The 15,376-nt window shown below is 38.0% G+C and overlaps 1 long non-coding RNA gene across 1 annotated transcript; it reads right to left on the bottom strand.

Annotated features, from left to right (window-relative positions):
• Positions 1-4,865: 4,865 nt before the first annotated feature.
• LOC146146481 (uncharacterized) lies at positions 4,866-8,452 on the bottom strand. Its single transcript, XR_014494802.1, has 3 exons — positions 7,377-8,452; positions 6,949-7,043; positions 4,866-5,911 (listed from the first exon to the last, which is right to left on the bottom strand). It is a non-coding gene; the product is annotated as an uncharacterized LOC146146481 (long non-coding RNA).
• Between the last annotated feature and the right edge of the window lie 6,924 nt (positions 8,453-15,376).

The following is a 15,376-nucleotide window of genomic DNA, read 5'->3' as shown; positions in this document are numbered from 1 at the left end:
TCCTTGTTCTAAAGGAAATTACGTTAAGGCTCCATCCATCTAGTTTGGCCTACAACGCCTTTACTCATTTCCTGTCTGGCAATTACGCGAGGCATTGTAAAGGTAAAAAAATCCCAAGCTTCAATTTAGTTTGCATAGAAATGCGTATTCTCATCGTTTTATAGTTAGTTTAGTTGCTTCACTGGCGCAATGATAATAACCACCATTTGGTATCGGGTATCGGCTTTGATCCGATATTATCGGACATCCCTATACTTGCAGCATGACGAATTATTTCCCTAAAGTTCGCGCTAAACTTGACACTAGTAATGACATAGGTGTTGCGTGAGATGCAGTTAATTTCTAACTTGAACGTTACGAAGTTAATTCATATTAAATCTGAAATACTGAAAGTCTGGGCAAACACTCACAATCACCTAACTTAAGTTATTGAATTATGTTTTTTAAGAAAAATATTAACCTAATTGTAAAGTGTGATTACTTTTAATTCAATCAATATCTAACTTTTAAAATTTTTCTCATCAGAACAAACCACGAAAGATTGGAGTTTGTTGCGAAAGTCAAACCTAGGCTCAGAATCCAAACGAGGAAAAATGTGTGTTTAATTGTGGTAGCAGCGCAGTTTTAAGTTCCATGAACGGAACTAGCGCTAAATTACAAGCAAGCCTTTCACCACCTGCAATACTAAACGATGATCGTTTTTTCCTGGTGTTATTATGGCACGATTGGCGCAACATCTGCGTCTACCTGTGTGCCAAGTCAGCTAAATTACAAGCTGTGGTTGAGAGGAAATAAGTCGTGCGTTTTGCGTTTGATTTTGGATTCGAATTAGATTAAGACGCGTGACCCAATTACTTAAAAAGCACGCCGCTTCGAACAGTTTGTTAAACCATGACAAAAACGAACCAAAAACGATAATATCACTTACAAAAAGGGTGGTAAGAACTCCCGCCCCCGCTGGATACGCCACTGGGGGCAATGGATAGTGTATATTATTTTTAACCTTCATAAGTAATACATATTACACTTACAAATAATACTAATAATCACATTTTGAAATTCCAGGGGGGGGGGGCAAGTGCCCCCCCCCCCTTGCCCCCCTGCGGGCGCCCATGGGTACCGGGATTACGTAAAAAGCACATCACATGTTATAATTTATGTTAACAAACGTGTGCAACGTTCCAGGTAAAGACTTAAGTTCAACAATGCCAAATTTAGGCAAAGTTCGCAAAATATCGCGTTTGTTGTCGCAGTAAGTAAAAGACCAAGTTTAATTTATCCGCGCAAAACTTTTTTTTAAGCGCAACTACCCGCCTGAACATAAAAACAAAATTAAGTATATTTCCTTAATAAATTACAATTTTAATGGTTCCAACTAAAGACTATTTTGTTAAGGAACTTATTGATGTCTGTTACCGCGTAAAATTTAGGAAGAGTTCGCAAAATTACGAAGAACTAAATTTAGTACCGGCATGGTACCGGGATTACGTAAAAAGCACATCACATGTTATAATTTATGTTAACAAACGTGTGCAACGTTCCAAGTGAAGACTTAAGTTTTACAATGCCAAATTTAGGCAGAGTTCGCAAAATATCGCGTTGTTGTCGCAGTTTTAACAGTAAGCAATTTATATTTTCAACGGGTTGGTTTGTCTGGCGTTGGACGCAGCTTAATTTGGCGTTTAGTGCATAGGTTTAGCAAAAAAATATTTCTTTTATTTACTTTTTTATTTTTAAAATTTTTTTAAACATACTTAAATAAAAGCATAAACATCAGGAAACCTGCACGGACATCCAACAACAAACGTGTTTAGCAACGCAATACTTGGCAGAGTTCGCAAAATATTGCGTTTATTGCAGCAGTTTAACAGTAGGCATTTGTTTTTTCAATGAGGATTTTTTCCACGTTTGACGCAGTTTAGCACCGGGATTACGTATATCACGCTATTAAGCAGATCTAAACAATTGCTGCTACAACCTAAAGTTTTACGTTTGGGAGTTATTCTCAATTGACAAATGTTACAAGGTTTCGTTACTAAAAGATGTGTGACATGCTTATCCAAGTGACGTGTGCTATAGTCGATTATTTAGTCATACCATTTCAAAAACATCACACAGCATTGTACTTTGTTTGCATGTTAAATACACAAAGGGCGCATGTGCGACTTTACGCAAAACCTCTTGACGTAGGAGGGTAAAACGTTTCCAAACATTTATAGGGAAATAACCTGTGTGACCGTAAAAATCAAGTCAAGCACATTGCCTTGGTAAAAAATTCATGTGGCAAAATTTCTACTTTATGTTTAATAACTTTTTGCAGTTTGTTTAACCACGTAAATAAAGCTTAAGCTCGCAAAACATTGCGTTTATTGCAGCGTTTTACGTAACATTAGACATTAGGACACTTCACAGACAACGTACTACAGCAACCCTAACCGAGTATAAACTGCACAACATTTGGAATAAGTTTGCAAGATATCGCGTTTATTTCAGCTGTTCGAACACTAAGCAAATTTACTTTTCAAACGTTATTTTTGTTGGATGCATGGTACCTACCAGGATTGCGTATTGCTTAAATTTCGTGCAATTTCAACAATTGGTGCTGCGGCTTTCTTACGTTTGTTAGTAATTTTTTATCGACATATGTCACGGGTTTTCGTTACGTAAAATATGCGAGACGTGTTTAGCCAAGGTTGTCTGTTTAGTAGCTCCATTTGAAAAACACACAACGTTGCAGTTTGTTTGATGTTAAATATACTTTTTTAAATAATCAGCTATAACATGCGGCTTCAGGAAAAAGGTTATACAATGCTGGTAATACGTGATTAGTAATTAAATGGTGAGAGCGCGTTCGCGCCTTTCATATAGTTGCCTATTTCAAACACAAAACTGATTTTTAAACGTTAATTTTTGTTTTAACCAAATGCAAAAATAATGGGAGTTGACTGAGACCAAAAATTAAATCTTTAGAGCCACACAGATAAGTCACACAATTAAACCCGCCATTCCATTAATGTCGCGTTCACACAGGCTGTGGGGTGTTACTCTGATTGTGGGGAAGCATTAGGTAAACCTTTTATTAGACACAAGATATGACATGATTTGAAACACATCACAATCATCACATGATTTGAAATTTGTATTTAGTGACACGCAGTTCAAACGTTTAGGCATAAGCAAATTTGTTATGACATTACAAAAATATGTTTGCATTATCTAAGCCTCTTACAAAGTTCTTACGCTATCCGTAACATTACTTTTTGGGTATATTCTGATTACCACGTTTATCTTCCATAATCATGGTATATAACATGAGGCTACTATTTTAACATGTTACAACGTAATGTGCAATAGTGATAAAGAGCCACAGTATGATGGATTGTTTCATTTTGTCAAATCAGACAAAATTCAGGTAGACTTCGTACATTATGATGATTATTGTGGTGTAATTCATTTTTAACCAGTTAAAATAACTGATAAATATTATATTTAACCTGGGCAACGCCGGGTATTTCGTCTAGTAAATTATATTATGCAATTACTTTTGCAAACCACTTGCACATCTTGACCACCAGTTACCAATTGTTTATAAAGCAATGAAAATCACTCACCAACTGATAAATCATAGACTTGCTTCACAACATAAATGTAGGACAAGACCCACGCTAGCATGTACAGTTTGATTTCTATGCTTGGTAGTGCAGGGTACGGCACCGCACGTTTCGACTCTGTCGATTTCATCGTTTTTCAAGAAAGAAAGTCTTTAAAAATAATTTATGTCTACCTGATAGCTACAAGTCTGACACATTTATTCAGGTTTATGATTCAACAATTACAGCTAAATGTCGAACTAAACGAAGCGTATTTGGCTGGTGTTGTTTGAAATGTTGCTCATACATTTGGTTGGTCGGTTAAGGCCTGTGGCACATAGCTCCGGAAACGCCACATACTTGTGAGTTTGGAAAAACAAAGCGCAAACTTCATAGAATAAAAAACAAGTTTTTGGACAAAAAATAAAGCGATGCGATACCAAATGGCGTCATTACTATGCTCAAACTTTCATATCGATTAAATTGAAACTTTCCAAGGTATTTGGCCAAAATATGCTTTATCGCTTACCATTTAGAAGTTTAGTTTCTCTCAGTTGTTAAATTATGTCTTGAACATTTTACCTTATAAAGCAGAAATCAGCAATGCACAATATTTGGGTTAGGGTCGGAGTTGTGGGATTTAGGATTCTAGACCAGCGCCCAAATCACTGTATTTAATCGCAAATCATGGCTCAATATTTTATATAAATTGTTATGGGATCGGCAACTCCACTTTAGTATCGAATGAGTACAACTACTACCACTTGACATCAGGTATCGTCTCCAATCTAATATTATCTCATATCCATATTTCGGCGCTCTTTCACTATTGTACGTGAAAAGTTATGCAAAAAAAAAAATAATACCGCTTACCACAACGCATATTGTTTGGGTTAGGGTGCGGGTTAGCGTTTGGGTGGGTCAAGTAATATTATTTTTATTATTAATAATAACTTGACCCACCCTCAACCAAACGCTAACCCGCACCCTAACCCAATGCTATTTGCAACAAATATTCCAAAGGTTGTGAGTTCGAATCCCTGTCCGACACCATAGTTGGACAAGCTTATTAGTATTGGGGAATCCCCACGGAACGTCACCAATTTTATGTTAATTTTACCACTAAGGGTCGCGCTAGTTGACTGAAATAATGTTTAGAAAGTCGGGGTTGCAAAATGTGGAACTATTTGGTGAAAATGTGCGGCTTAAGTTAGTTTGGGTCGGTCGATTTTTAATTGAACCTCGACTGGAGTCTCAGTCAGAACAGTTTAGATGTCTAGTATGTTTTGTATTATTAGTACAATAAACATTATCATACTTGATCCACAAAACACACATTGGTTAAATCAAATATTGGCAACAAAAAAAAATAGTTTATCCTCACATCGTAATTTAGTAAAACTAACAAATATTTTTAAATCAAAGCTCAAAAAATTGAAAATGCGTGTAGTACAGGTAATAATAAATAACGAATTTGTTTCAGGTTGACTCAAGCATGTCGCCACAATATACATTTTGATAAGGTTGTTTGAATATGACGCAAAAATATATTGAATGCAATTTTTTCTCTACGTTTTTATGTGTTTTTTTAATTGTTTTGCCACCAGCCCGTTAATGTAGATCTATAGCAAAGCCAACTTGATAATCTGCAATGGTTTACTTGTTTTCGTCATGCTTTATATTTGAAGTGGTGGGCCTAAATGAAGCGATTAAGATGAGCATGTGAGACAAAACTTTCGGTGTACGTTAAACCAGAGCTGGCTAACCCACGACTCACAAGGCAACGAGCAAACCGGCAAAGCGCTTTGGGGAGACGAGCGCTCGCTCAAATAAACACGGCTGTGGTTTGGGAAAGAGTCGGCCAAACATGAACAAAACAAAAGTAACAGCGGTCAATAAGAGGGGTGACGTCACATGTTGCATCTTAATCTCCATTAGACCACACATTTCGTTTATACATGTTTTAGGTTGGAGAGGTGTTAGTTTTAAAACAAAAGCGACATTAGAAATATGTTATTAAAAATACGCCTTTAAGTATTGTTTAAGTTGCGATGAGACGCAAAGATGCCTTTCAACTAAAACCATTTTATCAAAATGGAACATACTAGAACCCCAATGAAAAAAACTAAAATTAAGCACAATAGGTAAATAATACAAGGTATGGTGTGTTGCCCCACCCCCTGGAACCGCCCCTGTCCCTCAGTTCAATTCCATCAACAGGAAAGTTGATAAATGTTTCGCATCACGGAGGGACGATTGTTGGTCGCTCGAAGCAATCCAAGATCAGTCGAACTTCATTAGCGAAAACGCACTCTGTTCTCCTGTAAAACACAAGATGAAAATTTAAAAGCTGATAAAAGTGTTTTCAACTGAAAGAAGAATTCCAACCCGTCACATCTGTTCACAACAATTGTAATCTAGCCCATCTGATGTTGTTTTATTTACATCGGGGGTAAATTAAAGAATTGTTGTTAAACTGGGTCCGTAGGTGAGTTGAGACCCAACCCTTAACATCTGTCCTCCACAGTTTATCAAGAGTTTCCATATTAATAACAACAGTTTTGCAACTGACCTTAAATCAGCGCAAACCTATCAATTAACTTATTTTCCTTGCTGAGAATGTTACTTCTCATACATTAAGGCTATTATGTCACACTGTTCGTATTTGTGGTTTAAAAAAAATAATGGTGGTTTATCTAAAATAATTACAATATTACAGAACATGTAAAAAAGTGACAACATTTTAAATATTTTTTTAAGTTAAAATCGTATTTCACGGTCGTAGAAAGCTTGTACTAAACATTAATTTAGTTGCAGGGTTGCCAAATTAGACATTAAAAATGTAGTATGTAAAATCATTCAAAGATGCATGGTTAGAGTATGAAAATTTTATAGTTGCAGGCCAGTGTTTTTTTTAGGTGTTTTGGGGGACCGAAACGATCCCCCAAATTTTTCCAGCGGCTTCCCAAATTTTGGACTTTTTGGTATTTAAATGAAACACTTGCGGTCTCTTAAAACTACTTAGCGGCCACCCAAACCAAAAAAGTTTTGTAAAATAAACCACTTAACAATGCAAAATACCGACCTACAATTAATACAATCTGCCTTTAACGACGCAGTGACAATAGCGTTTTAGATCAAAGTTATCGCGGTTCTGTACGATCCAAACTTCTGTAGTTATACTTCATTGCATTATATTACTTTAAGAAGCTTGAAACAAGAAATGTTAAAAAAGTTTTTAAAATATATTTGTGAATTTTAGGAAAAATAAAAAAAGTTCGCCCAGGTTAAGTGGATTGTGGCACAAGCTTGATCAGTATTTCATTCTACTCACAACTTTATTTCAATTAACACTTACTTTTGAGAGTGTTGCGACCATATCTTTTCCCATCCAACCGTCTTCGTAAACCTCTCCCAACGATGCATAGAAATCATTGGCTTTCGACTGCATTGCTAAAAGTTAAAAAAAAAGTTTAAGCAACCTGAAAATGCTAAAACTCTTTTGGTTTTAAAGAATTTTTTTTTCAGACAATATATTTTTACAGAAACTGATAATGCTTGTTGTTATGCGACGGAAAATATATTTTTGTCAATTTTGAGAAACAATTTAGGCTTTGCATATGTTTTTTAAATCAACAGTTTAAATCAACAATTTTTTAAATCAACAGTTTAAATATTTAGCTTTATAAAGCAAAAAAAAAATGTAACAACTATAATTCTCAAAATATCTTGTTAAAAAAATCAAAACTAATGAATCAGTAGAAATTTAAAAAATATGAACTTTACCGATTATGGATTGCAGGTATCTTTTCATATCTTGCTGAAACTTCGTAAACTGAACCTGAAAAATCAAGTAAATATTTAGAAAAAGTGATTTTTCAACCCATGGGCAGCGAACTAAAACTTTGTCGCCATTTGATCTGGTCGGGTAAAAACTAAAGTAATTCACATGCTTAGATTTATTGAGGTTGCTTCAAGCAAGATTTCTACAAAATTTAAAAATTTGGGGAAATCGTGAGTGAATTGAGGAAGCAATACAAAGACATCTAACTTGTTAACCCTAATTTATTATGTTTTTCCCTTAAAAATGTTCAGCGGGTAGAATTAGGTCGGCAAAGCTTTGTTGGTATAGCTTAGTGTTTGGGACGCTGTGAAAAAAGTTAAGAAACACTAATATTCTAAGAATACAGTTAAAGTGTGAAAACTTATATCGAAGATTTTTTGAAACCTTTTTACTCAAGGGAGTCTTAAACTGCTTGTAATTTTTTTTACAAGGGATTCATTTTTGCATATCTGACTGTTAGATCAATTGAGGCCAAAATAAATAAAAATATGATAAAAAATATACGGTAAGTTTTATAAATTAGATTTGTTTTTGACTGCAGACCTGGCATCATTCTATGGAGCATTGGTGAAGAAGTACTGTTTAAATGCATCATCCGACTAATAAATTATAAGCCAGATAAGACCTATTTCTTCAAAATTACTGTAGTTATTCTTTAAATTTTATATACTTGTTTAACTGTAATAAGGTCTTAAGATTTTCAAAAAACCAACAGGATTGAAACAGTTTTATAATGAATGCTTTCAATAATCTTTGAAATCTAGACTTTAAAAGCATTAATATTAATAAACAAGCATTTATGCAATACAGCTAGAAGCATTTAATTCACAAAAACAAAGATAACAACAATTTAACTAATATATATCAAACTGTTAAAGCCACTGTAATAGCACTAGCATAATTCAGCAAAGATAATGTCATAACAAGGTGTGGGTTATTTATTAATGCCTTTGCTGGTTTTTAGTTTTATATTTTAGTGTTTATTAAAATTATAAATGTTGCCTTGGTGTCCTTCAGATATGTTGAAATATTTATTCAATTAAGCTCGTTAAATATGTATTTGAGTTTATTAACCTATTGGTTAAGTTTTATTTTGCATTATACAAAGTTTGAATTTTTGAAAGCAAGAGCACTCATTTTAAATTCTTATGTTTTCCAACAAATTATATAAAACAGATTTCAAACTATCCACGAAAAGCTACAAGAAATGGAGATTGAAGTGCCAACAGGTTTTGGACGATGACTTAATTAACCGAATCTCACTTTCGAACAACAACAACAGTTTGAAACATGAGCTGCTGACAATACACACCACTGTGACATCATAATAGTAACACTTGAGAACACTTCAATAATAGCTAGAGTGAAAAGTAAGGGGCTTAATAGACTACTTTTGTAGCAAATACGTTTCAGTGTTTTTAATTTCCTTTACTACATTTTATTTGTTTTAACTTCACTTTATTTCCTTGTAACTTGATTAAGTACTGTTTTTAAAATTCTAGACTCTTTCAAATTTTTTTCAAATTAGATTAGAATTCTCAAAACTACAAATTACCTAAAATAATAAGGAATTGCAATTTGTTCCCTGAGAAATGTAAATGGTAAAATTCTTAAACTAAGATTGACAATTGTTAGGCTGTATTTTCAATTGCAGTTCAGATATTTGTTTCAAATGAGAAACTTAAAAACGCCATTGTACATTTTAAGTAGTTTGGGTCAAAATGGAAATTATATTAGAACTAGAATTTAAACATATGAGGAATCCCTAAATAACATTAGAATTAACTACAAACTGATCCAATTGATCGCAATAAAAACTATAGCTATCTAGTTATTAGCAAACGTGTTTCATGGAATAACAACACTATGATGTAATGCTTTGGAATGTGTTTGTAAAGTGGAGATATCTTGGGGTAATCATTAATCAAAATGCAGAAGCGCTGGAAGTAGGTCACCGCAGGGAAATGCAAGCATTTGCAAAAACACATCTCCACCAAATATCACTACTCATAACTTACAACATAAGTAACTCAAATTAAGTATTTTGAGGAATAAGAGTGGTTTGCTGCTGTGCCAATCTCAGCAAGAAATCAAAATTCAAATACTTTTCAAAAGCTTGCAACTTGAAACTCAATTCATGTTTGCTAATTTGACAATTAAGGCCATTTACCTATTTTAAATTTTAATTTGCGAAATTACTGTTGTGATTGTGATTTCTAAACTCTAGTTTTTGTTTTCACCTAAAATGTCTATTGTCCAAAAGCATTCTGAGTTTCTCATTTGAAAAAATTTTTTGGCCATGAAGCTGAAATGTTAGGCCTAAAAATTGTAAATCTTGGTTAAAACATTTCAAATGCGACATAAATTCAAAACTTTTCAAAGAAAAAATTTTAGTTTTTTAAAAACCTAAATTGGATCGCTCACTAGTTTTTGAATATAATTCTACAACTAAACAGTTTAGATGCCGAGTTTAACACAACAGCAAATATAGTTGAAAATTTGGAAGAAAAAAATGATAATTTATGCTGACTGACAAAATTCAAAGACAACCAAATACTTGTGGCAACTCTTATTAGCGATAATATTAACAAATCATTTATAATCTGGTAATCTTAACTTATCATGATAAGAATATCAAAGCCCATACAGAAGTAGGTATCATTTTGAACGTTTCGAATAACTCTTTATTCATTTTCAACATCGAAAAAAATGAATAAAGAGTTATTCGAAACGTTCAAAATGATACCTACTTCTGTATGGGCTTTGATATTCATATTAAGTCTTACTACAACCTCCAACCATTATGCTCCGAAGTCAACTTATCATGATATGCTATATGACAGTTTAATAAAATTATAAATTATTTATATACCAAAGATAGTTTTAAGGAAAGCGCTATTAACACTGGATAAATGACAATACGTTTATTACTATCTAAAAAAAAAAATACTATTGCTGTGCGCTTAAATTTGTCTAAATTCATTTGCGAAAAGTGAGGTTTACAAATGTAAGTTGAATTTCTACTTTGACCTGATAAAGCAGCTTGTGCAAAAGCTTGTCGAGGATTTAATACAATTTGTCGTTTTAAAGTGACGCCTGATTATTCTATTTAGAATCAGACAAATATTTACAAAGAAATCAAATGTGAAAACGATAACATATGACAAACGCAGAGAATGACTCGTACAAGTAAAAACAAATCCATATGGTTCATTACAAATACTACTGTAGGAAAAAAGCATAAAATTTAAATCAAACAGGAACACTTAAAAACATTATTTTCTCAAGGAATGGTGAGATTTTTGCAAGTTACACATAGCGACTTCATTTCAAAAGAAATATTCAAAGAAACTATATTCAAGATTAAATCTTTAAGTCTAAAGTCTTATTCCGATTAAAATTTCTCTTTTTAAAATGTGTAAAGTATAGTTGGTAAGATAATTATAGAATCCTAGTTAATCTGACAAAGTTTCCGCTTTCAAATAATCATGACTTACTTATAAAACGGAACAAACAATTGGGTTCTTTGCAAATGCTCTATTATAAAAATTTAAATCCACTGAAAATTAAAAAACTCAAGTATAAGACTAGGGTTAGGGTTAGGGTTAGGGTTAGGGTTAGGGTTAGGGTTAGGGTTAGGGTTAGGGTTAGGGTTAGGGTTAGGGTTAGGGTTAGGGTTAGGGTTAGGGTTAGGGTTAGGTTAGGGTTAGGGTTAGGGTTAGGGTTAGGGTTAGGGTTAGGGTTAGGGTAAGGGTTAGGGTTAGGGTTAGGGTTAGGGTTAGGGTTAGGGTTAGGGTTAGGGTTAGGGTTAGGGTTAGGGTTAGGGTTAGGGTTAGGGTTAGGGTTAGGGTTAGGGTTAGGGTTAGGTTAGGGTTAGGGTTAGGGTTAGGGTTAGGGTTAGGGTTAGGGTTAGGGTTAGGGTTAGGGTTAGGGTTAGGGTTAGGGTTAGGGTTAGGGTTAGGGTTAGGGTTAGGTTAGGGTTAGGGTTAGGGTTAGGGTTAGGGTTAGGGTTAGGGTTAGGGTTAGGGTTAGGGTTAGGGTTAGGGTTAGGGTTAGGGTTAGGGTTAGGGTTAGGGTTAGGGTTAGGGTTAGGGTTAGGGTTAGGGTTAGGGTTAGGGTTAGGTTAGGGTTAGGGTTAGGGTTAGGGTTAGGGTTAGGGTTAGGGTTAGGGTTAGGGTTAGGGTTAGGGTTAGGGTTAGGGTTAGGGTTAGGGTTAGGGTTAGGGTTAGGGTTAGGGTTAGGGTTAGGGTTAGGGTTAGGGTTAGGGTTAGGGTTAGGGTTAGGGTTAGGGTTAGGGTTAGGGTTAGGGTTAGGGTTAGGGTTAGGGTTAGGGTTAGGGTTAGGGTTAGGGTTAGGGTTAGGGTTAGGGTTAGGGTTAGGGTTAGGGTTAGGGTTAGGGTTAGGGTTAGGGTTAGGGTTAGGGTTAGGGTTAGGGTTAGGGTTAGGGTTAGGGTTAGGGTTAGGGTTAGGGTTAGGGTTAGGGTTAGGGTTAGGGTTAGGGTTAGGGTTAGGGTTAGGGTTAGGGTTAGGGTTAGGGTTAGGGTTAGGGTTAGGGTTAGGGTTAGGGTTAGGGTTAGGGTTAGGGTTAGGGTTAGGGTTAGGGTTAGGGTTAGGGTTAGGGTTAGGGTTAGGGTTAGGGTTAGGGTTAGGGTTAGGGTTAGGGTTAGGGTTAGGGTTAGGGTTAGGGTTAGGGTTAGGGTTAGGGTTAGGGTTAGGGTTAGGGTTAGGGTTAGGGTTAGGGTTAGGGTTAGGGTTAGGGTTAGGGTTAGGGTTAGGGTTAGGGTTAGGGTTAGGGTTAGGGTTAGGGTTAGGGTTAGGGTTAGGGTTAGGGTTAGGGTTAGGGTTAGGGTTAGGGTTAGGGTTAGGGTTAGGGTTAGGGTTAGGGTTAGGGTTAGGGTTAGGGTTAGGGTTAGGGTTAGGGTTAGGGTTAGGGTTAGGGTTAGGGTTAGGGTTAGGGTTAGGGTTAGGGTTAGGGTTAGGGTTAGGGTTAGGGTTAGGGTTAGGGTTAGGGTTAGGGTTAGGGTTAGGGTTAGGGTTAGGGTTAGGGTTAGGGTTAGGGTTAGGGTTAGGGTTAGGGTTAGGGTTAGGGTTAGGGTTAGGGTTAGGGTTAGGGTTAGGGTTAGGGTTAGGGTTAGGGTTAGGGTTAGGGTTAGGGTTAGGGTTAGGGTTAGGGTTAGGGTTAGGGTTAGGGTTAGGGTTAGGGTTAGGGTTAGGGTTAGGGTTAGGGTTAGGGTTAGGGTTAGGGTTAGGGTTAGGGTTAGGGTTAGGGTTAGGGTTAGGGTTAGGGTTAGGGTTAGGGTTAGGGTTAGGGTTAGGGTTAGGGTTAGGGTTAGGGTTAGGGTTAGGGTTAGGGTTAGGGTTAGGGTTAGGGTTAGGGTTAGGGTTAGGGTTAGGGTTAGGGTTAGGGTTAGGGTTAGGGTTAGGGTTAGGGTTAGGGTTAGGGTTAGGGTTAGGGTTAGGGTTAGGGTTAGGGTTAGGGTTAGGGTTAGGGTTAGGGTTAGGGTTAGGGTTAGGGTTAGGGTTAGGGTTAGGGTTAGGGTTAGGGTTAGGGTTAGGGTTAGGGTTAGGGTTAGGGTTAGGGTTAGGGTTAGGGTTAGGGTTAGGGTTAGGGTTAGGGTTAGGGTTAGGGTTAGGGTTAGGGTTAGGGTTAGGGTTAGGGTTAGGGTTAGGGTTAGGGTTAGGGTTAGGGTTAGGGTTAGGGTTAGGGTTAGGGTTAGGGTTAGGGTTAGGGTTAGGGTTAGGGTTAGGGTTAGGGTTAGGGTTAGGGTTAGGGTTAGGGTTAGGGTTAGGGTTAGGGTTAGGGTTAGGGTTAGGGTTAGGGTTAGGGTTAGGGTTAGGGTTAGGGTTAGGGTTAGGGTTAGGGTTAGGGTTAGGGTTAGGGTTAGGGTTAGGGTTAGGGTTAGGGTTAGGGTTAGGGTTAGGGTTAGGGTTAGGGTTAGGGTTAGGGTTAGGGTTAGGGTTAGGGTTAGGGTTAGGGTTAGGGTTAGGGTTAGGGTTAGGGTTAGGGTTAGGGTTAGGGTTAGGGTTAGGGTTAGGGTTAGGGTTAGGGTTAGGGTTAGGGTTAGGGTTAGGGTTAGGGTTAGGGTTAGGGTTAGGGTTAGGGTTAGGGTTAGGGTTAGGGTTAGGGTTAGGGTTAGGGTTAGGGTTAGGGTTAGGGTTAGGGTTAGGGTTAGGGTTAGGGTTAGGGTTAGGGTTAGGGTTAGGGTTAGGGTTAGGGTTAGGGTTAGGGTTAGGGTTAGGGTTAGGGTTAGGGTTAGGGTTAGGGTTAGGGTTAGGGTTAGGGTTAGGGTTAGGGTTAGGGTTAGGGTTAGGGTTAGGGTTAGGGTTAGGGTTAGGGTTAGGGTTAGGGTTAGGGTTAGGGTTAGGGTTAGGGTTAGGGTTAGGGTTAGGGTTAGGGTTAGGGTTAGGGTTAGGGTTAGGGTTAGGGTTAGGGTTAGGGTTAGGGTTAGGGTTAGGGTTAGGGTTAGGGTTAGGGTTAGGGTTAGGGTTAGGGTTAGGGTTAGGGTTAGGGTTAGGGTTAGGGTTAGGGTTAGGGTTAGGGTTAGGGTTAGGGTTAGGGTTAGGGTTAGGGTTAGGGTTAGGGTTAGGGTTAGGGTTAGGGTTAGGGTTAGGGTTAGGGTTAGGGTTAGGGTTAGGGTTAGGGTTAGGGTTAGGGTTAGGGTTAGGGTTAGGGTTAGGGTTAGGGTTAGGGTTAGGGTTAGGGTTAGGGTTAGGGTTAGGGTTAGGGTTAGGGTTAGGGTTAGGGTTAGGGTTAGGGTTAGGGTTAGGGTTAGGGTTAGGGTTAGGGTTAGGGTTAGGGTTAGGGTTAGGGTTAGGGTTAGGGTTAGGGTTAGGGTTAGGGTTAGGGTTAGGGTTAGGGTTAGGGTTAGGGTTAGGGTTAGGGTTAGGGTTAGGGTTAGGGTTAGGGTTAGGGTTAGGGTTAGGGTTAGGGTTAGGGTTAGGGTTAGGGTTAGGGTTAGGGTTAGGGTTAGGGTTAGGGTTAGGGTTAGGGTTAGGGTTAGGGTTAGGGTTAGGGTTAGGGTTAGGGTTAGGGTTAGGGTTAGGGTTAGGGTTAGGGTTAGGGTTAGGGTTAGGGTTAGGGTTAGGGTTAGGGTTAGGGTTAGGGTTAGGGTTAGGGTTAGGGTTAGGGTTAGGGTTAGGGTTAGGGTTAGGGTTAGGGTTAGGGTTAGGGTTAGGGTTAGGGTTAGGGTTAGGGTTAGGGTTAGGGTTAGGGTTAGGGTTAGGGTTAGGGTTAGGGTTAGGGTTAGGGTTAGGGTTAGGGTTAGGGTTAGGGTTAGGGTTAGGGTTAGGGTTAGGGTTAGGGTTAGGGTTAGGGTTAGGGTTAGGGTTAGGGTTAGGGTTAGGGTTAGGGTTAGGGTTAGGGTTAGGGTTAGGGTTAGGGTTAGGGTTAGGGTTAGGGTTAGGGTTAGGGTTAGGGTTAGGGTTAGGGTTAGGGTTAGGGTTAGGGTTAGGGTTAGGGTTAGGGTTAGGGTTAGGGTTAGGGTTAGGGTTAGGGTTAGGGTTAGGGTTAGGGTTAGGGTTAGGGTTAGGGTTAGGGTTAGGGTTAGGGTTAGGGTTAGGGTTAGGGTTAGGGTTAGGGTTAGGGTTAGGGTTAGGGTTAGGGTTAGGGTTAGGGTTAGGGTTAGGGTTAGGGTTAGGGTTAGGGTTAGGGTTAGGGTTAGGGTTAGGGTTAGGGTTAGGGTTAGGGTTGGGTTAGGGTTAGGGTTAGGGTTAGGGTTAGGGTTAGGGTTAGGGTTAGGGTTAGGGTTAGGGTTAGGGTTAGGGTTAGGGTTAGGGTTAGGGTTAGGGTTAGGGTTAGGGTTAGGGTTAGGGTTAGGGTTAGGGTTAGGGTTAGGGTTAGGGTTAGGGTTAGGGTTAGGGTTAGGGTTAGGGTTAGGGTTAGGGTTAGGGTTAGGGTTAGGGTTAGGGTTAGGGTTAGGGTTAGGGTTAGGGTTAGGGTTAG

Source organism: Ascidiella aspersa, chromosome 4 (genome assembly GCF_963924565.1).
Source record: "Ascidiella aspersa chromosome 4, kaAscAspe10.2, whole genome shotgun sequence".
Taxonomy (NCBI): domain Eukaryota; kingdom Metazoa; phylum Chordata; class Ascidiacea; order Phlebobranchia; family Ascidiidae; genus Ascidiella; species Ascidiella aspersa.
The sequence above is the reverse complement of the archived record's forward strand: the minus strand, read 5'-3'. Positions and strand labels throughout refer to the sequence as shown.